This window comes from Pseudopodoces humilis, chromosome 6, assembly GCF_049639895.1.
Source record: "Pseudopodoces humilis isolate 2021_Gansu_Grassland_sample_001 chromosome 6, ASM4963989v1, whole genome shotgun sequence".
Classification (NCBI taxonomy): Eukaryota; Metazoa; Chordata; class Aves; order Passeriformes; family Paridae; genus Pseudopodoces; species Pseudopodoces humilis.
The window spans coordinates 23,313,629-23,340,663 of NC_142205.1; the positions used below are offsets into that span (position 1 = coordinate 23,313,629).

Here is a 27,035-nt window from a genome sequence, read left to right on the forward strand (position 1 = left end):
ATTTTAAGTAGCTATTGGAATGCCAACAGCCAAAGAAGTAGTACACAGAATGATCTGGTCCAGAATGCCATGCAGGCATGGGAACTGTATTTGAGTTAATTACAGAGGACTAGTAGGTCTGACTTAGAAAATTCCAAGAGCACAGCACCTCAGCCATGCTGCTACATTGCTGAGAAAGCTGTTGGGAAGCTCTTCCAGCTCTGATTTGCCCACAAACCCCCCAGTTCACACATGCATCACATAGTGCAGATTTTGGTTTCACTGAGCTGCATATTGATATAAGGCCAGAACTCAGTGACCTTGCTCTGGAAATCTGTAAATTTCCATTCTGCTTTTTCAAGTCTGTTTTTACTTATCAGAAGAAAAAAAAACAAACAAAAAAATCCTCTACTTTGTAAAAATGCATAGCATTTTTATTCCTGTTTCAAGCCAAAACCAACATCAGATGGAAACTCATTTAAAATTTTTACATCTTTCTGCAAGGAGGCTACTAATACCAGCAGCCCCAGGAAAAACGAAGTAAATTTAAAAAAAAAATCAATGGACTATGAAAGTGATTTACAGTATATAAGATGAGTGAACACAGACGAAAACTGACCAAGCAGAGTGACTTCTTAAAAAATAATAATATCTTATTATTTACTTTGAAAGCAATGAAAAGTCCTGAAAATACCATCAGGCCCCACCACATAAGAAATGCATAATACATGTTCCTAAGGACAACTGAGGAAACCTGAAGTAGTTTTACTCTGCAACAAATCTCAGCTCCTGAAAAGATATAAGGCCACACACTGACTTGCTGCGAGTCAGACCATGCCAGTTGCAGAGGCCAAAGACACCCAAAAGACCATCTCACCTCCAGACCCCACCCTCAGGCTATGCAACAAGTTGAGTGAGAAAGCCAGACCAGGAAAGAGAATGAGACATCTTGTTGCTTCCTGAGTTGCTATCTGTAGCTTTAAGGTGGCTGCTCTACATGTCACTGGGTTGCATTTCTTGCTGGAGTAATAGGAACAGCCCCATAGGTGACTCATTCATAATTCATAAAATCTTAAGATTTTGCAGCTCCCACTATGAATACAGAGCAGCATTTTCTAGTCTCATTTACCACAACAGCAAACTGGTATCAAAAATCAGCAATAGAAAAGTTTTCTGATACTGAGAATACTTTGCAAATTACTTTGAAATACTTTGAAAATACTTTGCACAGCGCTTATACAGCAATCTTATTCAGAATGTGTGCAGTGGCCCTTACTGATCAGTCACTACAGTGATCTAAACAATGACATGTCTTTTTAAGAAAGTAAGAGCTGTCAAAGTGTTATATTTATACTATTTGCAGAGCATTCTTTATTTAGATTTCTATGGTAACCAGTAAGAGGACTGAAGTTCATATTTTGAATTTTTTCATTCCCCATAGTCCAAGCTAGCAGAACTACTACAACCTTTTTTTCAAGAAGGAAAAAGCAATGAGCAAACATCTTATGGATTCAAATACAGCTGAGTCTTTAATAATTGAGATGGAGTTCTTCTTTAATGCAGCAACAAACAAATCATTCATTTAAGCTATCCTTTTTAAAGTAGCTTAGTAACAAAACCAGTCTGGTATACATTACCCACCAGGCAAAACTTGTCACAATTGTATTTCTGCTATTACATCACTATATCTGTCAAAATGCAACCATTGAAGAATAAACAGGCAAGTTTGTTATCCCTCTGTCACATAAGGAGTCAAGGACCACGTACATTGTGAGACCCACTACCTGCTGCAGGGGTACTGTTAACATGGCAGGAAGGATTTCAATTTGAAAAGCAGGTCAGACAATGTACTGCAGCCCACAGTCACCCTACACCTCCAGAACAGACTATAGCCAGGCTGGTCCAACAGCAAAATTGTGCTTGCTGTAAATGCTACATGAGTACCACCAGCTCCCTCACCCACACTGCCTGGTTACGGGTTTTCCCACCAAGTCTTCCTACTTACATTTTGGGATAATAAAACATCAGGAAGAAGAACAGAATTGCTCTGTTTTGTAAATAATCAGAACTCAAAATGAGTGTTATTTATTTCTTTTGAGGGGGAACTGCAAAGCAGGAAAAAAAAAACAAAAATCTCTCTCCCAAAATACAAGGTGTGTCCATTTTAACATCAGAATTGTATGTATTCTCAGGTATTCATTCACTTCCTTCCTTTTTTAGTCTTAATTTCTGAAGAGGATGACAGCCCCAGACACTAGTGAGTTAGCCTTTAGCTCCAAATATCCAAGACTAAATTCCAAAACCCTTGGAGAAATTAATCCACTGGCAATGACAAATTATTTTTATGGAATATTCCTCTCCCACATTCCACATCTGGCCACTCTCTTCCAAGCATTTTGCTTGTCAGATATGGTACCACACTCCTACCTTCTGGAAGCTCACGAGCAAGCACTCCCCAGCAAGCCTGTTTTTGCCCAGTGCATTGAGTTAGGTTTTTGGGAATTGTTACTCCTCCCTAGACAAAGGCTATTTTTAGCAAGGAAAGAGGAAATCCTGTCCCCATCAGCTGTGAGTTTTATCATACATGCACAATTCCCAAGTGAAACTGCACAGGACTTTGAGAACTACAGCATTCTGGCAAGAGCACTGAGGGTTTAGTCATGAGACAGCCCAAAACTGCCTAGAGGAAAGCAATCACTGAATGCAGCCCAGCAGGAGCCCTCCACTACCACATTCCCTTCCCACTGCCCAGAAGCCAGACAGATGACCAGGCAGCAGCAGATGACAGCCAAGCAGATGACAGCTGCACCTACCTGGGGCACCAATGCAGATCATCCAGTCTCAAAAGCCAAACCTGTTTAGCACAAGACAAAAGACACCTACCATCAGCACAGGGTCATTCTGCATTCAGCAATGCTTGCAATGGGACACTCAGCAGGGCCACACCACAGGACCTCCATGCCCTCCTTGCTGCCTGGAAAGCACGGAAAAAATGGCAGAAGCACTCCAACTACCCAAAATACCCTAAAGCACTGACAGCCAGGCACTCTTTGCAGCTTGGGCAATTTGCAGAGCCAAAATAAAACAGGAGGGAAGCACTGGGGAAGGTACACTTTACTGCTGGAGCCCCATGAATGAGCACCATTTTGCCTGGCTCCCCCAGGGGCCTGTAAGCACCAGCCACTTGATCCCTCTCGCCAGCTTCTCCCGCCCCCCAAAACGGTGCTGCTTGTGCACAAACAAAGGCATCCTGTCTTAACATACCACTTTACGGCAAGAGCATGGAACAGCAACAGTAGGCCACAGTCAAAAAAACTAAAGTGAACAGAAGTTCTGTGGAACAGAAACTACTTTCAAAGCACCGAAGTTTCGCTGGCATGCAGAAGCCAGTGAATGAGCACTCAGTTTTGCTAAAATTACTCCAGACTAGTAAAGCATAACATTACACAGGGTAATAAATTTGAAAAACAAGAGCTTGTTAGATACAGTAGAACAGGAATACATTTTCTACTTGTGGCTTATATCCCTCCCTTGATCTAATAAATCAAATTAATTTCAACATCAATGAAGGAATACAAAGTACTTCATCTTCCTCATGGTCCTATTTAATCCAACTAACCATTTTAAAAAGAGAGAAGTCACAAGTACCTACCAAAAGATGTGTCAGCCAGAGGCAGGCTCCTTGCCAACAAAAACTGCAGCATGTTCATCTCAGCACCTCCACACCAAGCCTCCTAAAAAACAGTCTTCACAGCAAATCTCTCCTTAGAAACTTCTTAGGAAGAGCTTTGCTGAAGTATTTCCTACTGTGTTCTCCAAAGCACACTGCAAATGTCTCAAATATTTCCTCACTCAGTGCTTGCACATATCAGTCATATAATCATAGAATGTCCTGAGTTGGAAGAGACCTATAAGGATCATCAAAGTCCAACTCCTAGCCCTGCACAGGACAACCCCAGTAATCACACCATGTGTCTGAGAACATTGTCCAAATATTTATTGAAATCTATCAGGCTTGGTGCTGTGACCACTTCTCTGGAGAGCCTGTTCCAGTGCCCAACCACCCTCTGGGTGAAGAACCTTCTCCTAATAGCCCATCTAAACATCCCCTGGTGCAGCTTGATGCCATTCCCTCAGGCCCTATTGCTTGTCACCAGAGAAAAGGCTTCAGCACCTGTTCCTCTGCTCCCCTATGTGAGGAAGCTGTAGACTTCAGTCTCCTCCAAGAACAACCCAAGTGACCTCAGCTGGTCGTCACATGGCTTCTCCTTTAGACACTTCACTATCTTCATGGCCCTTCTTTGGACTCTCTCTAATAGCTTTGTATTTTTACACTGTGACAAACGACACAGCACTCAAGGTGGGACTGCACCAGCGCAGAACAGAGCAGGACAATCCTCTCCTTTGCCTGGCTGGTGATGCTGTGCCTGATGCACCCCAGGACACACCAGGGCACACTGGAAACTTAATGTCACATTCTAAGAAAACAAATTCACCATTTAGGTAGCATACTTTAGCAAATTCTCTCCAGAAAAGCCACTCTGAAGCATCCCCCTGCACTCAACTACTCCTTTGCTTGGTTGCCCTAGCTTAGAAACACACCTCCTGTGTCACCGCCATGCTGCATGATGACTAAGATCTAGGGAGGGATAGTCACTGCAGCCAGCTGATTCCTCTTTGTACTTACAGAGTGATTCCCAACCTGACTTCCTGACCTTTGCTAATGCATCCTCACAAAACACAGCATGACAGGACCATCTGTATTTACCCCATGTTTGATGACACAGACTGTCCCTGCTGGAGCTCAGAAACAGCAAGAGTAGCAGGTAGATCAAGAACTGAAAGAGGCACCCAGAAGTTTTTTTGTTTTTTTAAGGGAATATATATATAGATATAATTCTCATATGCCTATTTATACCTTAATCTAAAACACATAAGCCACCAGCAGCCATCACACAGTGAAAGAAACAGTTGCTTCTAGATGCTGATACCCTACTTCAGCAAGAACAGTCCCAAGGACAGGAATCAAGAATAATTTAGACTGCACAGTGGGACCTCACACCTTTGTTTTGTTATAAACACCAATGCTTTGTTGAAGAGACAATTCATCATTTGAATGTGTATTCAAAATACTCTGACCAATTTCCATCACAGGAATGACAGGAATTCTCCAAAGCATTAGCATCCTTCCCACTAACATATAAGGTGAATCACCCTCTGTGTGACCCTACCCAAAACAGCACACCCTAACTCTAACCCATTGCTAGGAGAGGGCCAGTTGGGAAATACAGCAATGGCAGGGAGGCACAGACAGCTGAGGAGATGCTCAGCACACTGCACAAGCCTGAGGTGCCCAGCCACCTCAAGGCACAAAGGGAGAGAGACTTCCTTCCTTTTTTCTCAGCACAAACCCAAACAGTCAGGTATTATTTTCTATTATCAAATAAGAGATGACTTTAGGAAAGTTAAGTCAGACAGACAGTCAAGAAAATTCCCCCAAGAGAACAGACTGCTTACTTTCCACAGAAATTACGAACACATCCAGTTGCTTCGAATAAAAAAGTTCAATTACACAGCAATCCATGCCACTAACACTGCAATCTAACACTTAAGTTTCACTACAAAAGCATTATTGCCAAAACTACCAGTTTATGCTGTCATACAGCACCTTAAGAGCATATTGCAGTAGTATTTTCCTTATATTAAATATGCAGAGCTTAGAAATAAGTCAAAGGTGTACTTGAAAAGGTAGTCAAGTACTTTTCTTCTAAACACAGATTTGAAACAGATCATTGACAAACAAGAAGACCTAGGAACACCATAGGGGTGCGTTCTCCAAATATTTTGTTCAGAGGCTTACCACAAAAAATGCAAAAAGGCCTTCAAAAACCTCTACTTGAATCTAGCCAGAAATGCATACCACACAAGCACAGTCCTTCAACTAAGAAAGCAGCCTATGGGGTTGTTTTGTTTATGCACTGATTAGGCTGTTAAAAGCATTCGGAGGTACCCCACCTTCCAGAGTGCATTCCTGAGGGTGTGTAAAAACACAAAGGTCCTCTTTTTCACTGAAGATCTCTAAAAGTGTAACAGAGAACAGATTGTTTCCTAACATCTTTCATACAACCATCTTTGTGTTCCTGCAATTCAAACACATTATTCCCATCATTTAACTTCTTCCTCATCTTAATCCCTTAAATTTGATGAATATATAAGCATTATTTTCCCCGCAGAAACCCAAAGCCAATTTATAAAACAGTAAGGCTTAAAAGACCTTCAGATATAGTGTTATAAAAAAATTATAGTACAGTCTAAGTGTTAACTTTATGCACATTATAAAGTAAAGATGCAAAGGACAAAATGCCTGGATGGGTGACTGCAAGTGATGACTATTTTTCTTTAATCTATAAAGCCTTTTTTTAAAAATACAATCTTGTAGATGTAAAACCAAGAGTAATGTAAGTGTACAGGAGTACACTAGGAATATCAGCAATGCTGACTCTAAGGCACAAAGATCCATCCCTGAGATGGCACCAGCCCAAACTGCCAAGGCTGCACCCTGCTGCCCAAGCTCAGGCACATTGCTTCTGGTCCTGTGCCAGATGGCATGAAACCAGCTCAGATCTCCTCCATAGCCACAGCACATTTATGTGCAATGCAGATAATCCTTCTACAACAACCAAGTGCAGAAGGTGGGGGGGCATGATACTATTCACTACAAAAAAAAAAATTCCAACAATGCTTGGCTGAACAAGACAGCAAGTTTGCCTGCATTATTGCATTTGTATCTTATCACAAACACCACCATCTAAAGTCAGCTTGCTTCCAAGCTTTAAACTCAACAAATAAAACCTACTTGAGGAATTATGTTCATTTGCATATCAAATACTAACAACCATTTCACTGTTTTAACCCTTTTCTTACTCCTTCACTGATGTTAAAACTTGGGTTTCATTTTCTTACCTTCCCTGGCTTTTGCTGCATGTTGGCGACAATTTGGTAGAAACATCCTACCATAAGATTAAAAGCTGTGTGTTCAGAGAGATGCAGGAAGCGGATGTTGTCTGCCTGCATTTTAGTAAAGCTCTTAATACCATTTTCCACAGCATTCTCCTAGAGAAACTGGCTGATCATTGCTTGGATGGGTGCACTGTTCTTCAGGTAGAAAACTGGCTGGATGACCAGCCCCAAAGAGTGGTGATGAGCTACATCCAGCTGACAGCCAGTCACAAGTGGTGGCACCCAGAGCTCAGGACCAGCTCTGTTTAATATCCTTGTCAATGATCTGGACAAGTAGATTAAGCGCATTTGCAGACAGCCTGCATACGACACAAGTTGGGCGGGTGTATTGATCTACTGGAGGACACAAAGGCTTTCATAGAAGGATCTGGACAGGCTGGATCAATGGCCCAAGGCCAACTGGATGAAATTCAACAAGGCCAAATGCTGGGTCCAACACCTGTATCACAACAACCCCCTGCAGCACAACAGGCTGGGGGCAGAGTGGCTGGAACATGGCCCAGGAGAAGAGGCCCTGGGGGTGCTGGTCAACAGCCAACTGATCATGAGCCAGTGTGTGCCCAGGTGGCCAAGAAGGCTAGTGGTATCCTGATACAGTGGCTTGTATCAGAAACAGTGTGGCTAGAAACACACCAGAAACAACAGAAGTAGGGCAGTGGTTGTCCTGTCCTCAGCACTGGTGAGGTCACAATTGCAGAACTGTGTTCAGTTTTGGGCCCTTCATTACAGGACAAACTGTATGAGATGCTGGAGCATGTCCAGACAAGAGCAGAAAAGCTAGCAAAGAGTCTAGAGCACATGTCTTAGATGGACCGGTTGAGGGAGCTGTGGTTGTTTAATCTGGAGAAAAGGAGGTTCACGGGGGTTTTTTCACTCTCGACAAGAGAGCCAAGGTTGAAAGCAGATTGCAGCCAGGTAAGGGTTAGGCTCTTCTCCCAGATAACAAGTCATTTGACATGAGGCAGCTGCATCACGTTGTGCCAGGCAGATTTATATTGGATACTGGAAAAAATTTCTTCACTAAAAGGGCTGTCAAACATTACAGGCTGCCCAGGGAAGTGATGGAACCACTGTCCCTGGAGGCATTTAAAAGGCATATAGATGTGGCTCTTAGAAATAGGGCTTGGTGGTGGACTTGGCAGTGCTAAGTTAACAGCTGGACTAGATGATAGGTCTTCTTCCAACATAAATGATTTTATAATAATGGCTACCATCAGCACTCTATATACAGAAGACAATTAAGAACTGGAAAATATTTGACCTATGTGTACAGAATTATTGACTAATGCTCAAACACAATTTGAAAACATAATTTGATCTCAGCAGTTACGCTTGCATGAGGAACACCAAGACAGCATTCACACTACCCCTAACTAATACACACTCTATTATCTGGTCCAATCTTCCAATTGTTCCTCAAGTTATGCAATTTTTATCAAAAACTTGTCTTTATTTAGCTTTTTTTCCCCTACACTCATGTTTTCCTCTCCCTATCTATATATGTATGCACCAAGATCTTAATATTTGAAGTATAAGCCGGCATAAAGGCACCTTTTTTTGTACCAGAAACCTGAAGCTCTGACTTTTCATTAGAAATCTTAATTATCATGATGATTTTTTTAAATGTTAATTTGTTACTGTTACAATGTTTCCTTGCTTTCACATTCTGGCTAAAATCGGCTGTGGAAATGACAGAAGAAAGGGTGTTTATTTTAACACCGTAAATTTTAAGCCAGAACAGAAGCCGGAAGTTCTGGAAGTTTCACAGGAAAGGTGGTCAGTTTAGTTTCATTGCTGGAAGCTACCTCAATATTTCTTTTAACATATGAACAGAGAACAGATATGAATCTCTGAAAATTAAGTTTCATGTGCAGCCAAATCAAAGCAACACATGAATGGGTGCTGTTATCAAATTGAACTCTAAGCACCATCAAGCTCACCAAACACAAGGACTCTGTTGTGATGTTTTATTTAATAAAGTGATACAGCCTTAGTTCCTCAGGACAGGGACTATGCCTTTTGAGTTAAAATAAGACATTGTGGGCCATTAAAAATTAATACTGAACTATCCCTTCAATAATCCTGAAAAGTTTTGACTACTACACAGAAATACTTGGAAAGCTATATTTCAAATCTTATGCTTTTCCGGTCATGTACTTAGAAATAGTTAAGACACAACAATCAGTTTTGGATGGGAGGTAATGGAAGTCAGCTGGAAACCTGGGCTGAGCCCCCTCCTCACACAGTTGAGAGCAACCAAGAGCATCTGCCAGCTGTCCATTCATCTCACTACATGTGGGACTCCCTCCCCACAAATCTGAACTACTCTAAGTTTTTACACCATGGATTCAAGCACAGTTTCATCATTACTACTTAGCTTTAATTCCAAACAGTTGCTATTTAAAAGTTAACAGGATGTACATGTGTACATAAAATGTAGACTAAAAAAAAATAAAAGAAAATAGAGTTCTCATGCTTGAGTCATTAGAGAGGATATGTTTCTTGGCATAAAGTTAAATAAGGAGGGGGAAAGAACAAGAACAGCTGGACAAGACCCAAGTTTTTAATGCCTCTAAAGCAAATGACATTTACTGGTGAAAGAAGAAAACACTTCAAATAATTTCAGCCAAAATAATTTTTTTTCTTCCTAATTCTTAAATAGCTGTAGTTATCCAGGCAAGACTACTTTATCCACCTGAACTGCCCTTCATTCTTTGAACTAGTGCACTATGCATAGTAGTATCAATGTGGATGTGTTTTACAAAATTAATTTAGTGCAAAAAGAACTCAGACTGCTCTGTAGATACCACTAGTAGCTGCCACACAAACCTGAACTTCTCCAAAGTAACATAGGCAACCACAACAGGCACACTACTGTCTGAGAGCAGGTTTGTCAGTCAGTAATTCCTGATGCATTTTGAATAAAGTGTGCTTTGTATTTCCCACCCAGCCAAGGAGGAAGCAAGGACTGCCACATGCACCTCCCCAGGCAGCATGGGTTTGCCAAGATAACCAGATCATGGGCAGGTGGTGAGATGCACACATACCAAACCCCAGCTGGGAGAACAATTGCAAGGGTCAGTACAAGGGTTCAGTGTGCACAAGAGCAAAGAGTAGCATCCTATCTCCCACATCCTTGTCTTTTTGAAGTATCTCACAATGCAATGAACTGAAAGGAAGGCTGCAGCAGAGAGAGATAAAAGGTAGGAGCCTCAGAAAATGACAGTTTCTAATGTAAAGCAGTATCTGACAGGACCATGAGAAGTCTGCAGAGAGAAATAAGTGACATGAATGGACAAGAAATAAGACACTAACAGACCTGAGTATTAACAAATGTGCACTAAATGCAAGCTTTTAAGCTAGCTATAAAACCTCACGGGATTTTTAACTAAACCATTAATTATAACATCTATAAAGGGACTTGAAACAGCCGAGCAAAAGGTTCAAGATGCATTCATGGTATAAAAAGCAGAACCTCAAATTCCACAGCTTTACGTAAATGGAACTGAGATGAAGAGTAATGTTAGCCTAATTAATGTCTTCTAGAGGACACTAGTGCAGATTCCTTTACTATAACACGCTGTGCTAATCACTTCAAAAGGTGCTGCTAAACCAGACAAGGTTACCTTTTTCATAAAGAGGTAACAAGTCTGGCTCTGGGAATGGAAAAACCCTCAAAATACACTGTCTTCCTCAACAATCCAAATCTGCTGAAATAAATCCAAGTATGATAAGACAGAAAACCATTTGGAAAAGGAAGCCTGGCAGTTTCTGCTTGCATGTGCAAAAGAGTGTGTGAGTATATAAATATAAAAACTAATTCTGGCAGGAAGTCATGGAAGTCAAGTATGGAACATTTTATGTGGGTATCAGGATAGGGAGAATTGTTCCATCTATGCCAGGGTTATTACTAAGACACATTTATCAACAACCTTAAAGGCACAGGTCTGCCTCTAACTGTTACAGACCATAATAAAACAACAGTGGGAGAGACACCCATAAAACCCAGAGATGCATCTACTTTTTCCTCTGGAAACACACAGCAGTGACACCTCATGGACAAGGTATTGAAAATAGAGGGACACAGTGTCTGATCCACCCTGACAACATCCAGTCTCAAAGAGCACCACTCTATCTGTCTGGCACAGATAGAACTCATTCCACAGTGGGTCTAGCTCTGGTACCAGACAAAAGGAGCCCTACACAGGAGCAGCATTTCTGCTGAAATTGGAACAGATTTTGAAGTGAGAAAGAGTAGATTTAGACTGGACATAAGCAAAATATTTTTATGATGAGGGTGATGAAGCACTGGAACATATTGAGAAGTTGTGGATACTCCATCCCTGCAAATAAATGTTCAAGGTCTGGTTGGATGAGGTTTTGAGCAACCTGGTCTAGCAAAAAATAACATGTCCTTGCCCATGGCAGTGGGGTTTTTGGATCAGATGATCTTTAAAGATCCCTTCCAATCCAATCCAAAACATCCAATGACTCCATGATTCTACCTGCCCTATAATGTCCTCTCCGCCCTTCCTGGCTGCCACCCATACAAAGCCAACCTGTTTGGGAAAACAAAGGAGCAGTAACCAAACAGAGCCAAGAGACAAAAAAATACAAGATACACAACTATATAGAAAACCATAAGACCCTGCACACTGATCCTCATGCAAGCGGGAAGGACAGCTCCACATGAACAGTACACAAGGGTAATTCAGAGAAATGCTTAACTTCTGCAGAGCTGGCAGAACTGTCTACTTCTCAAGGAGAAATAGCTCTCCTTTGAATGCTTTCTGCTCTTAGACCTATCTGTCCCATAGTTCTAGAATATTGACTAAAATGACACTTTGGTGCATTTTCCATCTGGAGATTTGTCAGACATCCATCCACAGAGCTCCCTTACTCCTCTTGCTGTTCCACACATAATACACATGGTAGAACCCCCTCCATAAATTGTGCAGTTAAAAGTTTAAATTGTTTCAGAAATTGCATGCTCAGCATCTGGGAACATACGCATTCTTAATGATCTTCTCAGTACTGCCTGTGCTGCTGAAGACTTTCCAACCCATTCACCTCAGGAAGCATATATTTGGCATGAGCAAAGATCTGTTTTCTTGGAGAAAAAGTGTCCTCGCTTGAAGCTGAGATAAATTAATGTTTGTAGGATTAAATTATCTCACTGCCTTCAAAATAAGCTCTGATGAATTTCTTTTCAGCTGAAAAAAAAAAAAGGGTTTATGCCTTTTTCTGCCATTCTGTAAGCCAAAAAACTATGACTACATTTTTTGGTGTTCAAAATTAATTAAGTGGTCCTTGGAGACGATGAAGATTTGTTACAACATCTTCCTTTCTATTCTAGGAAGGTAACCTGTAGTCCAAGTCATTGTTTTCCAGGATGTTAGCTCCTCCAGTGGGTAACCTCTTCTACCTCATCCAAATACTATCTTCTCAGGGTCTTCTTTTAAAAGTCCCTTTGTCCCAAGATATGGTCCCAGGAAAAGTAACTCATTCTAGTCTGCACAAGACCATTCACTTTCTCTCCCTATTGAAGGCCAAGACATCATCTCTACCCAAACAGAAGATGAGGGGCAGATTCTCTCACTCTCCTGATATCAGTATCATGAGATTAAGTCCTCGTACATGAGGAAAAACTCTCCATACTTGGAGAAAACCTCAACAGTTATGGCCCAACTCCCCACCAAACTGTGCTTTGATAAATCCCAGTGAGGGATGGAATATTCAGTAACAGAGCTACAGAAGTGCCATGCCAATGATGGAACTGTATGCACATATAATCACTGTAAAATACTAACAGACATGCAACTTGTAATTTCCTTCCTTTTTTCTTACCTGCTCCCACAGCTGAGTGAAATACCAACACTTAACAAGTGTGCCAGGTTGGGAGATATGACTGCCATCACCAAAGGAGATGCAACTGAAATCCTCCACCGTTCCCTCTTCAAACTCATCAACTCCAGTCATAAAAAGCACATTTCACTGTTGCTGCTCTGCTCTACATTCACCTTTGGTGAATCTGGTAGATTTTACTCTCTGGAAGACCAATCACTTCAGGAAACAGATTGCAGAAAAAGACCTATGAGCTTCACCTTCGCATTGACGGTGACCACTTAGGATCAAAGCAAAATAAAGACTTGAATATATCAAGAGCTGTTCTCAACAGCTATCTGTCCTCAAACATACAATGGAGTTGCTCATCACATAAGCCTATGATTAATGATGTCCTGATGAAAATAGGAATTCAATTTCAATTCTTCTAGAATAGCCAGAGGCCTTTTGGCATTTTCAGGATGTCATTTTGGTGTCTGGACCTTTACATAGTCTGAAACAAAGAACAAGCACTTGCAAAAGAAAGATAAGGAAGTGTCATGAAAAGCCTGAGCATAAAATCTATGCTTCAGCTCTAACGAAAGGCTGTTTCTGCAAAAACCAAAGTGATGCAAATACAAGCAGGACACCAATGGGAAAATACAGGTGACTTCTATGGCAAAGTGTACATCACTGCATACCACATTTCACTGTGGGCAGCACTCTAGAAGGAGGGAAGGCAAAAGAAAAAGAAAACCAACCAAAAAGGTGGGGAAAAAAGCACTTAAAATAAGAACATTTTGACTTTCCTGAAATTCCACCCACTGCAAAGACTCAAGGTGCTCAAAGACCCCAAACCAAATATACTCCACTGAGAAGCCTTGTTAGTCGTCTCCAGAAACAGTGTAGAAATGTGCTCTCTCCACTACACTGGAGTGAAAGACCCCCTTCCACAGCAACTCTGCAGGTAAAGTGGAGGGAACTGGAATCACTAACACCCTTGCATGAAGATGTCAGAGCCCAGCATCTCAGACCCATGAGGCAGCTGTCTTCTGCAGATGCTAAGAGCCATATGCTAACCCAGTAAGTTAAAACCAGATTATTTGCCCCAATTTTTCCTTCCAGCACACTTTTCAATGGAAAGAAAGTTAAAACCTAGAGAAGTTCTTGTATTCATTAATTTCTGCAGACTCACTGCAATCATAATTGGGCAGTCTAACTGCTCAGAAGATTATGCCAGTGATTCAATTGCACTGCAATACAAATAAGGATATCTGCATAAAGTGGGCTGCAAAGTACTAAATATAAAGACCTAATGAAGTTATATATTTGTGCATCATTGCCCTTTCTAATAGAGTTTGGAAAATTGAAGGCAACATACTATTATACATCATGTGCTATTATTCACATAAGTGCCTAAATTACAGAGTTTTGGAAAATACTAGTTATATGCTTATTAAAAAGTCATTTATTTCATCATATAAAACAGACCTCTTTCAAGACTGAAATAGGAAACATAAAAGCGACATCTGAATAGCAAGTCTCAATTAAAAATTATTTCTGCTGCCATAAAAACAGCTTTTGCCTCCAGATTTTGGGTTCCCCTCTCACACTGAGCCCAGCAGGGGGAGAATTTCTGAACTCTAATTCATGCTCTTCACTTTTATCTTCTTCCAAAGGAAAAAGTGTGCTAAGTACAAACTGTGACAGAAGTTCACAACTTCTCAGAGCACTGTATAAAATCATACCACTTAAGTACAAAGTTAGAGGACTTGAATAAATCAGGTTTAGACTAGGGGCTCTTGGGGGCAAGGGGGAGGTAAACATCCACACCAGATTGAGCAGAGATACAGAAACCATTATTTTAGAAGCAGAGGACACCCTCAAATGTGCAAAGGATGTTTAGATGTAGGGATACAACCAAGCTAGCCTTTGCAGCACGTGTGATGGAGGCCTTGGCTCACCTTGCACACACAGGGATGAAGATGCTGAGTAGCTGTCAATTGTATGGCCCCTAATGAAGGTGGTATTTCATACCCAGCTATCACTTTTTGGTTTTCCTTCCTTGTTCTTTTCACCTTGTGCCTATTTTATTACAAGCTTGTTTACCACTGGAATCTGTTCAGCTTCACAGTACACTGGCCAGGGAACTCCACAGAGGGGCTGCAGCAGTGCCAGTGGCTGTAGGGAGCAGTCAGCCCCCATCACCCCAGCAGCCTCTCCTCCAGCAGGGGAACGGGAACAAGGAGTGATGCCTGGGCACAAAGGGTATCCAGGTCAGCTGACCTCTGACACTCCAGAATCAGCTGCTCCTCAAAGTTTTTCCCACCCTGTGAACACGAACTCCCAAACCCCAAGTTCAGGGTTTGATGAGCCTAACTTCTCAGAAGCCATTTAATATCAGAAATGGCTAAGTACTCTCTTCTCCCTCAAAGGATTTCACACAGCTTCAGGGAGACAGACAAAAGCTTCCTCTCAGAATTTAAATATAAATTTATATTCAAAACAGCTTAATTCCTAAACTGCAATTTGTTTTATGTGAAGGGATTTGTCTTTATCATAGAAACCACAGCTGTTCAAACAGCGTCTGATAGTACTTTTTTGTCCTATCATCACTATTCCTTCATTAACCACAGTGTATATCTTTTATCTTAACTGTCAGAAAGAAGCTCTGAAGTTCTAAGTTACACAACTTCTACTCGAGTTGAGCAGCCTGTTACCATCCTCACACCAGAGACACATTAACCACTACCCCAACACTGCACAACACTGAAGTGACATAAGGAACATCTTTCCCAAATTGCTCTTTTAATCATTCAACATGCGTGTCCTCAGCTAGAAACACCAAGCAGAATGCAACCCTCCTCCACAACCAGCTTTTAAAACTAAGGATGCCAGACATTGTTTTTGTAATTGTAAGGGATAGCACCAAGTTTGAGTGCAGCTGGCTGCAGTGAGGTGCCTGTTATTCTTCCTTTGACTTCTTCATACATTCTTTTCATCTGTGCTCGGTGATATGGGCTTGAAGCTCTGGAAAAAGAGCATGAATCTAAAACCACACACTACATTTAATCTGAATGGGTCTGAAGGTTTTCAAGAGATTTCTTTTGGATTCAACAGCAAACTTTTGAAAGAGCTAACAGTGGTACCCTTCTTGTATCCCTGCAGATAGGGTAGCTGTACATCTTACACCTAATCCCCAAACCTTCACAAGCTCCCCCAACTTCTCTGCCTCTCTGCCTAAACTCTTCAGAAGTGCAGGGAGTCTGGAAATAAATGGAATATAGAAAAATAAAACAAATCAAGTTTTTAGCCTTTTGTTTCAACCTCTCTTAAACGAATTCTTAAGTTCATTTAAAATGAAAAGTGCAGTTTTCAAGGCACAAAAAAAAATTAAAAAACTAAACAAACTTTTACAATGAGAAAGGAGTTGGAACAGAATACCTCAATTTTAATTGTTTTAAAGAACTGAATAGGAAGTTCATGAAAGGTATCCCTAGCCATGAACACTTTGTGGTTTTCATTGAAATGTACTGATGTATCTCAACTTTGGCCGAACTTATAACTGCACATATTTCAGGGCATTAGGAAACTTCAGAAAAGAAGTCCTCTTTTTACTCAAGGACACACAAAAACTTAAAAATTTAAGAAAGTCTCCCCATTCTAACTAAAACCACCTCTTAGCAACAGGGAAAACTTCATTACAATGCTGCCCCTCGTGTTGCCATTGAGCTGGTAGGCTTTCCCTACCTTGGTGGCCAAAAATAATCCACACTGGGAGAAGAGGATGATGAAACACATAAGTAACATCAGTCAGGGCCCAGACAGTGACTTTCTATGCAAGCCTTTCTTGTTTCCATGCTGTGGTAAGGCCAGATTGATAAAAGGTGTTGAATTGCAGTTAAAGGAACTCTGGAAAAGCAAAACACCACAGTAATAGGAGTCGAGCCAAATGCAACTGGATGTGTTTGCAAACCCTGCCAGGAGCATAATGACCATTGTAAAATATAGCTGTCCTGACAAGGCAAAGGAAAAATGCCCCCCAGCACATGCTACTCAAAGCCTGTAACAGCTTAGGCGGCCAGGCTGCTAATTCCTGCTGTTCATAAGTTCTTAAACAATTTATTGACTAGTCTTTCAAGAAGAAATAGCCTGGCACTCAAAATCTTTTCTTCACTTAACCATCCATAATAAAAGGGTTGACCTGCAAGTAAACCAACAACCAGCCAGAGGAATTTCCCTCCTGCCAATTCCTGGATGTCACACCATCCCTGTAGATGTATCTACCATGCTAGCTATCTTTTACATGACCAAACACTAGACTGCAGCAGGCACTTTGAACACCAGTGCTAAGAATCCAGGTGGAGAAATTTCCCCAGGGACTATGGAAAGTGAGGCCTTAAGGGCACCTACACCTCAAATGTGACTCAGTAAGAAAAGATAGATGTGTAATTATTTTACTACCAACAGAACAACACCCCTCAAGCTACCTCCCTCCACATTTTCCCCCAAAACACATAAGCACAGTTACCAAGTATTTGAAATATGTAGGAATCCTTACATAAACTAGACATTAGAGAATGTGTTAAATTCCCTAGCACTGCCAATGTGCCAGTGTAGACAGATCCTTTCATGATTAAGCACAGGGTAGTTATGCAGGAGCTGAAGGCAGGCACCCTCATGGCAGATACACAACACTCTTAACTCCTTTGTTCTCATGTGTTGCAACACAAATAATTTTATTGGTTGCTAAATACTATGTTTCCATATAATTTTAAAATTGTTCCACAAAGTGTTTTTCTCAATACAATGCTTTCCTTTATCAGCACTAAAAACACTACTTGACTTAGGCAGTTTAATATGACCAGGGAGGCTTAACAGAGAATGAGGTGAATTTAACAGCAACCTTTAATTATTTGCTTGGGGAAGGGCGGTAATTAGAACTAATCAGCCACACTGAACCTTCCTATCCATTTAAACCTGGGGGAAAGTTTTACAGCAGGAAAGTGTTTGTTATCTTTGTATTTCTGGTCACACAGGGACATAAGCAATGTTACTACAGGTTACCCATCGGGGAGGGATGTGTTCCACCCTAATTGCAGTTAAAAGGTATGCCTGTACAGAGAAACCTCAAATAACACTGCAAGTTTACATCTGCCTTGGCAGGGAGCAAAACACAAAAAGGGAAACAGGGAGAGATGTTTATGGTCCAACCCAGCACAGCAGACTGAAATATCAAACAGCACATATACTTACAGTTCCTCTGCTCTGTGCAACAGCTTCCCTACCCTACTCCCATTGCACCATGTACAAAACCCATTAGTAATTGCCTGTTGCTGTGCTCCTGCCTTCCACACAAAGCCATGCTTTTTTTGAATACTGCTTCACAACATACTGCAGATTGTTTTGGAAGAGGAGGAAAGAAAAAAAGCAAAACAAATAAATCTTTAGCTTAGGGCAATTTTACCTTGTGTTTTGCAGCTGCTCTATAGCAAAAATTATGCTTTATAGCAAGAGAATATTTTCAATTAAAGCATATCTTGATCTCAAAATTTCACCAACCTGATTCAAACTCCAGTCCCCCCACACCAGGTAAGTACTTTCTCATGGGTTTTTGATATATATCAATTTTTTTAAATTGATAAAATTTTTAACAGCACCAGCTGAACCACTAGGACTAAAAGCATGTCTCTGAAAAACAATCCTGAAACTACAAAGGTCTCACTGCCAGGAAAGAACATCAAAAACACGCTCCAACTTGGCTGATGCTTGGACACTTTCTGCCTAAAGCCAAAGCGTTCAGAGTCAGATACTTCAAGGAAGAGCAAAGCTGTCTCTGTGCTCTTCACTGTGCAAATGACCCAATGTCAACACCCAATGTCCAGCCTGGACATGAGAGGCATCATTTTGTATGAACAAAGTGGCATGGCTTTCAAACATGATTCAGGGACCACTTCCACTTAGAGGGAAGTACTTCAGCACATTTATTCTACTAGCACCAGTAGGCCAAAGTCAAAGTCTTGAAGACATTAAAGTACTGCCTAAAATATAAAAGCAAAGCCAAAGGAACCACATATTGCGAAGAGAAATTAACAAATATTATCCTGGCAGGTAAAAGCGTTTTCCCAGAACATCAAAATCCATGTTGCAACTTAATAGCAGCATCCCAAGCTATTCAGATCCAAAGGTTTTTTTAAGAATCCTGGAAACAACGAATTTTACAGAATTAAGAATACACAGTGCCATATTTAACTCCTGACCATGAGTGACTCAAAGTCAACACTTCTCCATCTTATCTTACTCATGCCAATTCCAATGGGTTACTTAGAATTAGCATACCACCCATCAGTAACAAGGGTGGCAAATGCTTTCCTTTAGACAGGAAAAACTTATTTTCTACATTGTTCTTTGAGTCTAACACAGGAAAGATTTTACCACATGTATTAAAGGTTCGCCACTGACTGTCTACATAAAATCTTGAATTGCTGCCAAAAAGATTTTAAATACAGTAGAGTATTTAGAGAAGCCAACCCTCATTCTTGCTCTAACATCTTCTCTGTTGATCTTACAGAGCCACCTTGATTTGCCATGCAGATCTGCAAGGAACAAGAAGAGACACTACTTGGATCATCACTCCCTGTCTTCATGGGTTGGAGATGGCAGCCTATAACTTACATACCATGAACTGTGGAAAGCTGACAGCAGGGAGATCCTAGCACTGCTCCTGGGACTGCCCATCCTTCCCCAGCACTATGCTCAAAGATACGAATTACTTACACACCATAATGCTACACAGACATCTAAAAACATCAGGGAGAGGGGATGTCTTTTGGTATTCTTAAGATAGGCAACTCTAATATACAAACTAAGCTCAAACCTGGGGGGTTTCAGGTCACACACAACATGACTATGAACTTTATAAATTCAGATAATGATAGTATTTAATAAATACTAATGTATTATACAACCTTCTATATTTAATACACTGTTATTAGAATTATGTATGCAGTGAAGTCCTTGCCAAAGCTTTTGCAGCAAGAAACACCAAAACTCTGCTGAAGCTTTTGGAATTCACCTCTGAACAGCCAAATAGGAAACTGCAACCACAGTTTGGGAAACCATAAAGCCACAAGCAGTTCAAAGTCCAGGAACTGTAGAGCACTTCTCCCTTTTCCCACGCTGAGCAAGCCAGTCCAGTCATTCTTTGTGCCACTTCCAGACACAATTAGCAAAATTTTGTTTCAATTAGCTTTTCCAGAGCTATAGGCACAAAGAGTGCTGTACAACTTCAGAAAGTTGCAGAAAGAAGAGGTGAGATCAAAAACATGCAAACTGAGGCAGAGCTGGAAAGGAGGCAGGGAAAGACCAGATAAAGCAAGGGACAAGAAATCCCAAAGCATGTGCCCCCCCAAATGCTGGGTACTATGTGGGGTAAAGCCAATACTTGCATCACCAAGTTGGATTTCAAATTATCTTTCTCACTTCTCATTATCAAAATGTTTAATTCCTTCCTAGACAAGAACTCTACAGTATAATGGCTCTACTTCTTCTGTATAAGGGCTAGATACATCTACATCATCTCATTTAATACCAACAAGATTAATGCACCTTTTGAGCACTCCTAACTTCTGGTTGACAAATTTTTTTGGCAACATCCACCCCTAGTCTTCTCCAATCTAGGCATCTCCTTTGCTCTTCTATTGTTTCCCCTTTAGTACAACCCTTAACTGCTTTGTAACTCTAACAACTGCCATAACAAATGTTTTATTAAAGACCAGCTGAAATAAAAATATTTATCCTGACTCACATCTTAAGGTAGGAAAAAGAAAATAAAGGGTCATTTACTCTGACACAGTCCACTAACAGATTAACTTATGCTGCATTTTGTCCCATTTTCCATACATGACTTTAACTAGTCTTTCCTTTAATATCTGTTTTAAAACTTAACAGTCTGACTGTTTCATTTGTAAGCACACACCGTGCTTCAAACGCAGCAGGGCTGTTACGATTTTGGAAAATAAGTAACTTTTACACATGTTTATATTCTATTAGAACCAAATCAAGAAATATGCAAAGAATGAAAACACAATACTTCATTGCTCAGAAGAGAGTTTTAAAAAAAACCCCAAAAAACCATGAAGTTCTCTTTCAGAGAGTCTACAAGAAAGAGAAATAGGATACAAGAAAAGGAGAAAGAGGATATAGAGGAAAAAGGGAAAAGGCTTCAAACCAAAAGGGAGTAAGTTTAGAGTAGATATTAGGAAGAAATTCTCTACTATGAGGGTGGTGAGGAACTGGAACAGATTGCCCAGAGAAGCTGTGAATTCCCCATCCCTGGGGAGGTGTTCAAGGCCAGGTTGGATGGTGCTTTGAGCAACCTGCTTTAGTGAAAGGCGTCCCTGTCCATGGCACAGGAGGTGGAATAAGAGTTTTAAGGTCCCTTCCAACCCAAGCTATTCTATGATTCTATACAGAGAATAAAAAATATGGTTAGTCATCCAATAAAATAACAGCTTTTCCTACAGCTTCTGTTTCACTTACTCCAAGAAGCAGTAGTCTGCTGAGAATGAGAAATTCAAAGTTTGTATTTTCTCTCCCAATATGAAAAGTCACCTCAAGGAAATCCACATTTTCCACGACAAAATACACCTGTTAATTTCTGTTCTTTACAAAATACCTAGTATAGAGCAACAACATTGCTGTCCCTGTAACTTCCAATAACCACCAGCACTGGAAATTAGTCAAGCAACTAATTGCAGACAAGCACAATTGTGTCACAGGCCTTGAGAGGTGTTAAGTCACTCCATGCTGAGGAAGAGACACGCGAGACCTTTCAGCTCAGATGGCAGCTTGCAGTGCTCGTCCTCAGAAATCCCACACTGCTGTACCGAGATAACAAATATATGTTTGTACAAAGGGATCACTGACATGAAATTTAGCCAATTTTAACCAGTGTTGATACCTGAGAGCATGAGAATTAATTCATTGGAGCAAAGCTCTACTGCTTACATATTCTAAGTTTAGTTGGAGCAGCAATTTATGCTGTGTATGCTGAAAGGTTACATACACATGACAGTCTTGATAACAGTCACTCAAAAATTCACAGAAAAAATCCCAGTACTATTCTCACTATGCCTGCCTGGATGTACAGTACAGGCAGTGTGTAACCTCTCTGTAATAGCACTAAAAAGTGTGGCACACATGTAATTAAAGCATCAGAGTTCTTTAATAATATGATCCCACATCTGATGGTTGGCTGAAGCTAAATGAAACAGAAGAGCAATTAATGATTTACACAAAATCAGGATGGTGGGTAAAAGTAAGATGCGTTTCCTCTAGACAAAGACAGAAGGACCTAAGTGATAATGATTACCTGTGAAGATCCAGGAAAACAGACCATCTGTGATAAAGGCAATCTGAAGGTGTCTACTATACTATCATCACTTCTACGTCCCATTTATATCCTCAGGGAAAAAAAAAAAAAGAATTGACTGGTTTCTTTTATATTACCAATGGCCCCACTCAGAAAATTATTATGGCAATTACTCCTTTTAAAAAAAACTTATTTTTTTTTTATACCTTCTTCTGCCCTTATAATATGAGCCAGCAGTCAATTACCATCTCACAGGAGTAAAGTCTAACACATGCCACTTGTCTGAATGGTGGCATCAACAGACCTCCTTTGGCAACACTATCACTGCTGACCTGCTGACATGCAACTTGCATACAAAGTTTTCAGTTCAAAGAATATAGTTTAAGAAACTCATCTATTACAATCAGTATTTGGGGGGAAACCCCTATCAGTGTGGTAGGACCTAAACACAGCACCTATGATGCCTTGGTATCATCTACCTAACAATTTCATTTAGAATGCTGGGAAAAAATCACAAGACTTGCTGTTCTCCCTCCTCCCTTTCCACTGTGATTCATTTCTGAAGACAAAACTTCTCCTTTCTAATGTACATTAAATGTCTACGCTTGCCTGACTCGATGTGGAAAGGAAAGCATAAAAAGAATAACTGGGCCAAGGGTGTAATTATCAAAAGTTGTATCGTTGTGGCGAAATCCATGTGACAACAGGAAAACCAGCAGATCTGAAAATTCCTGTCAGCATGCTGTTTCTTAACTTTGTACTCAGATCATCTAATTAAAAGCTGCCAATGCCATACTAGCATTATAAATACTTTGCTTTTATCTTTGAAGATAAATGTTTTAAGAAAAAGGTTGTTTTAAACACAGATATTGCTATAACATGAAAAAGCATGGAGCAAATGAAGGAAATGAGCATGCAAAAGCCTCCTAATACTACTTCTCTTCAGAAGCAATAAGCAAATTTTCTGATCTTAATTCTGACAATAAACTGCTATTCTAAAATAAGCTCAGTTTCTGAAGCCATTCCTGATGACCCTTAAGATAACAGCACTAGAGTTAGACTTCCCAGTGGAGCTGCCTTTTTTTTTTTTAAATACTTGCTCCCCATCAGAGGGTATCCAGCCCACACTGTCATTTCACTATGGTGCTTTGCCTCTGTCAATCCTCAGCAGACCCTCTGTAAAACCAATCTAATTCAGCTGCATAACTTCACCTTGTAAAATTGTGATGTGCTCTTCAATTCAAAGCCTTTTGCTTCGAATTGAACCATTTTATCAAGTTTAAGACATTGTGTAGCTTTCTAGTTATGGTTAAAAATCTCCTCAACACCCATTTCAAAAGTACTAGTCATTTTACTACCATTTCCTGTATGCTGTGCAGATACCATGTGAGGTAAGAAAGTAGGAGCATCCATAAGTGTCAAGCATTCATGTGTGCACTGCTCTGTTTCAAAGAAAAAGTTCTTTCACCCACACCTCCTGAAAGAAGTAGAAACATGGCTAATCAATGAGCCTGCCACACTCAAAACCTTTGGAAAACACTCGTTTTTAATCATCCACTTTTACCAACCAGCTGTGGCCACTTGACAAGCTTTGCACAGGGTATCCCATGGCCTATTAAAACTCCCTGTTGTGCTGTGAAAGCTTTTGAGATAGCTTATGCCTCTGAATTAGAGGTAATGACAGCTACAGACACTATTACATTAGGAATAGCCAAGAAAATGCAAAGGAACATAGCTTGTGTCTGAAACTTCCATGCGGAAACTTCAGTTTCTGCAAAACAAAACACAATTATTTTAAAATTTGGGTACTTAGAATCTTGCAGGATAAACCTTGGCCTGCCCTTAAAACAGACAAGGAGAGGAAAGAAAGAAACCTAGAAAACATTTTAAAATGGATTTATTTATACCTAGCACACACTATGCTTCCCCACTGCTCCACAGAAGAGTTTGATATCCAGGTTAGCATCTAACTCTGTGCAAGTTACTTAGGGTTATTTTATTGTTGCATTTTGCATCAAATCTCATCATCTAGCTCCTCTGTGTAATTAAAGTTCCTCTTCATCTATTTGTGTACTAGGTCCTGCCTCCAGCAGACTCCTCTTGCAGGTGCCTTTCCTGAGCCAGCCTTTGGGAGCACCAGTATCTTCATTTTGGAGTTGCAGGGTGTGTGTGTCACTCTCCTTAGAGCATCTCCCTCCTCTGTCAGTCTTTAAAATCTATTTGAATTCAGTTTCACCCTCTAACATAATGAATCTAGAATTTCAACACCTCCTCTGAAGTTTGTGCAAGGAGGATTCACATCCTGCCATAACAGCACATTGCATCTACCCGTGCTTAAAATATTTGCTTGCAACCTCAGCTCCAAGAACAACCCCAGAATGAGGAAAGCCCAGTTCCCTGCTAGAACACCGGCTGCCTGAGGAAGTTATCAAGTATTTGCGCTCAGCAGCAGGGAAAACTCAGGACATGCTCACACTGTGTGCCAAGCAAGAGCTCTCTAGGCTCTCTCAGCCTAGAGTGACAACACTGCACAAAAAGTATCCACCCCATTACACTGGGAGGACCAATGACGCCAGTACAAATATCAGCAACCTGTGAATTTTCCATCCCTGTACCACAGCAAAGGCAGTATAGGCAGCAGAAGCTAAAGCTCAACACTAGTTAGGTTTGAAGTTGGATCAGCATGTCCTGAATCAGCCCCACACTGTCCAGTCTTGGTTTTACAGCTGACATGTTGTGTGGGCTGACAGTCTTATTTTAAACCTTTGCATATATGTTATTTAACCCACATATTTAAAACAACCTTGGGACTTATAGACATGAACCTTAACAGCTTTTGAGGAGTAATAGGATTTATCAGGCCAAAAATTAAGGGGTTACAAACTCAAGTTTCTGATTCATAGCAGAAGCTCATATTTCCTAATTTAATTTAAGTCTAGTGCAAGCTGGGATACCAGATCAAGTGCTATTTTCTCCAGCTCTATATTTACACTTCAAGGACTATGTAGAAGCACAGAGCAAAAGCAAAAAAGTCAGCTAAATGGCTCGATTGTGAGCCTTTTGGGGGAGGTTCAGAGAAGTTTGGTTTATGTGTCTTCAAACAGGTTTTCAAAGTAGTATAGATCTAGACATCCATCACAACTCAAGGAAGGAGGACCCAAACTCTAAATTTAGGAAAATAATAGCTTTACCTTGCATATGCACAGAAGCTTAGAAAAAGCATTGTGATGAAAAGGAGGGTTTCTCTTCTGCCCTAGTAGGAGGTGCAGCTGAAGAATTTCAGCCTCACCCATGCAAAATTAGATATTTATTTTGGATAAATCCCACAAAACGCTTTCCGCCCAGCCAGCACTCCTACCTGCTGCTTTGGCAGCAGCAGAGCCAGGCTGTGCTGCAGGATGGCAGGCAGCCAGCCACCAGCTCCTGGCCTCTCCAGAGACTGCCAGTGTAGACTGCTCAGTGAAGCCTCAGTGTTACTGCAAGGCAAGGACAGTGACAGCTCTCAGCTGTCGCATCTCTGAGGCTATGAGGGTCACCAGAGCCTCTGCTACCAGGGAAACAGCAAATTTAGGGATGTACCTTGCCATATCCTGCCTGGTCCCTTCCCTGTAACACATGCACACACCCTGGAAGAGAAGGAGGACAAACATCACCTCCTGACTTGCTGGTTGAACCAGGGAAGCACCAAGGGATCCCCCTTTTTTCTGCCTGGAAACAAGCAAGTAAAACCATATCATGTCATTGCATGTGTTCCTAAACAGCGGCTGGCCATGAGCATGTATTTCATGTATTTCAGAACCAACATGCAACATATCCTGGCTGAGTTTTAGCCAAAGCAATATAAAACAACAGAAACGTGACTCCTGCCTGAGAAACAAACCTTTAACGATGCTCTGAGGTTCCCATGACTTCAGGACATCCTTGGCATCAAGCCTCATTGACAGCCCTCAGAACGCCCCAATTGCACCTCTTGATGTCCCTCCCCACACAGACCCCTCACTGAGAATTCCTGAATTTTCTGTGATCTGCCATCAAGAGTTACACTTTAGTGCAAGGACATCACTATACTGACATGCTGCTAGGCTGCAAAGACAAACTTCCCAGGAAGCAACACTTAAGCCATTTCCCTGACAAACAGCACCATCTTTATCACATTAGGACATATCTATATTGGTTTTCAGGAAAGAATTACTGGTCCCTAAATGCTCGTATGCCTCTACCAGAAAGCTTCCTATATTTTGGGAGATACAGAATCATCATTTTTACCCATGTTTAAATCCATACTTGCAAAAGAAAATATACAGGACACGTGTCAGTGATGACATAACAGCACGTCACATAACATGACATAATGTAAAGATTATAAAAATAAGGTTAAAACATACATACATAATTAAGCATTGTTTTCTAGAAGTTCTTGCACATGCTTTAAATAATAACACATGCTTAAAGCCAACATTGTTTGGTGTTACTTCAATATCCTGTTAGTCATCTTACCAACCTACAAAGTTTTCTAACAATAAGTCCAATCTCAAATGTTTTTGAGAAGCAAACATCAAATAATTAAAAAATGTGTTTTTTCTAACGTTTCTCTTTCAATACACAAGTATCATCAGATATTTTTCCTAAATTTGAGAACTTTTTAAGGGAATTAATGTCAAACTTCTCAAAAAAAATAAATTTAAAAATTCTGTTTCTCTGAGTACATGTATCTTTTCATATACAGCTGTGTTAAAGCACTCCCTGTACTGATGGTTTGCATGCTGTTTCACTTATTTTCTTGAATTATGGTGGGAAAAAGAGAGAGGGAAGGAAAGAAGAAGAAAAAAGGAAGTAAAAG

General features: G+C 40.7%; 1 protein-coding gene across 10 annotated transcripts in view; it reads right to left on the reverse strand.

Moving 5' to 3' along the window:
- Positions 1-27,035, reverse strand: part of APBB2 (amyloid beta precursor protein binding family B member 2) — a 165,089-nt gene that overhangs the window by 131,731 nt on the left and 6,323 nt on the right. Inside the window, exon 1 of one of the 10 annotated variants that reach the window (XM_088056101.1) lies at positions 2,863-2,885. The exons of the other annotated variants lie outside the window; for them this stretch is intronic. The gene's annotated coding sequence lies outside the window, so the exon portion shown is untranslated. Of the gene's footprint in view, positions 1-2,862; positions 2,886-27,035 lie in introns of those variants that run through there. 10 annotated transcript variants of the gene reach the window in all.